Raw genomic sequence first — 1,886 nt, forward strand, 5'->3', positions numbered from 1 at the left:
ATCAACGCTCCCTCTTCTAAACTCAGTAAATTTCTTCTTCCTGCCCTTCAAATCCTCAGCCACAATAACTCTTATGATATCCGTAATTCCTTCCACCTTAAAGAACTATTACAATCCTTCAACATACCTGACAACTTTATCTTAACTTCCTTTGATGCCAAAAGCCTTTTTACTAACATCACCATTGACAAAGCCCTTCATATCGTTGAGAAGAACTGGACTATAATTCAACCTCATACCATGCTTAACCTCACCTCATTTCTTTCTGCTTTAGATCTTTGCTGTAATTCTGACTTTTCACGATAAAGTTTACCACCAAATTAGCGGACTTGCGATGGGGAACTGCCTTGCTCCAGATATTTCTAATATTGTTCTTAATGACCTTCTCAACTTTATAATACCTCTCTTTTCACAAGACATAATTTTCATTAAAAAGTACATGGACTCTTCCTTGTCCTCAATCCTGACAGAATCCCCGAGATCCTATCACCCTTTAACTCCTACCACCCTCATCTTCGGTTTACTGTTGAAGGTGAAATTGACCATTCTCTCCCATTTCTTGACCTACTTATTATCAGAAATTCCGATGGCTCCCTATCCAGTGATTGGTATACCAAACCCACTTATTCTGGCAGACTCCTCAACTCTTTTTCTCAACACCCTTATCACCAAATTATTAATGTTGCCAAGAACTTTATCCACCGATCCTTTTCTCTTTCTGACCCTCAATACCACCACACCAACATACAACGTATTAAACAGATCCTGTTCAACAACAATTTCCTTCAGAAAATTACTAACAAACTACTCGATTCTTACATAAACCATGTTACTCCAATCCCTCCTGTCCTCAACTCTTCTCAACCCACTCCACCCCTTTTTCAGTACAGGTCCCTTCCGTATATCCCCATTCTTTCTGATAAAATTCAAAAATCCTTAAGATCCACTATTCCCACCCTACATCTCCGCTTGAAGTCCCACAACAAAATTTCCTATCTTTTTTCCAAATTGAAAGACCCTATTCCTTTCTTTCACCGTTCCAATGTAGTTTACCGGATACCTTGTTCAATCCCATGTTGCAATTTCTTCTTTATAGGCGAAATTAAAAACCAACTTAAGAACCACATTTCCTAGCACAAAACTTCCATCAACTCCTGTAATCTACTTGCATCTAAATTATCAGAACACGCATTAAATCTGAATCATACTTTTAATTTCGACAATCCTTCCATTCTTGCCACTGTCTCCAACCATACAAAACGTCTCATCTCGGAGTCCATTTACATAAATTTAACTGAGAATTCCGTCCATCATAAAGTTGATAAAGACAGCATCTCCCTTACATATCGACACATTTTGAACATAATAAAATCCTCATAATACTTCTTTTCACTTAGTTCTGCATTTCAGAAGCCCACTTTCTTGTCATATCTTTTATTCTTGTTTCTCTAAATTCTCACCTTTTATTTAATTATTTTTATATTTACTATCCTTCCTTTTTCATTTATATTCATGTATCTTATCTTTCAATTTATATTTATTAGTTACCTTCTTAAGTGTACTTATATTAATTACTTTATTATTAATTTTCTATTATATTTTACATTTCTCTGTATCCCCACTGATTTGGTATACTCTCTTTCTTAATCACTTACACATATTGTATCCCATTATTTTATACTTTATTTCTTCTTTGTTTTTCTATGATTTTTTTTTTTTTTTAATAAATGATAGAATGAAAAAAGAAAATTCAATATCAAATAATGAAGAGGAATGGAATAATATAAATGATTCAAACCTCTTTATTTAAATTTTAAAACTATTAACATTTATTTTTTCTATAAGATTATCAACAGTATAAAACACCACACCATATAACTTTTTTT

General features: G+C 33.4%; 1 protein-coding gene across 4 annotated transcripts in view; it reads right to left on the reverse strand.

Moving 5' to 3' along the window:
• mRRF2 (mitochondrial ribosome recycling factor 2) overlaps positions 1-1,886 on the reverse strand; it is a 152,760-nt gene that overhangs the window by 45,519 nt on the left and 105,355 nt on the right. The window lies entirely within an intron of this gene.

Source organism: Halyomorpha halys, unplaced genomic scaffold (assembly GCF_000696795.3).
Source record: "Halyomorpha halys isolate HHAL.00 unplaced genomic scaffold, Hhal_1.1 Scaffold612.1, whole genome shotgun sequence".
NCBI classification, from domain to species: domain Eukaryota; kingdom Metazoa; phylum Arthropoda; class Insecta; order Hemiptera; family Pentatomidae; genus Halyomorpha; species Halyomorpha halys.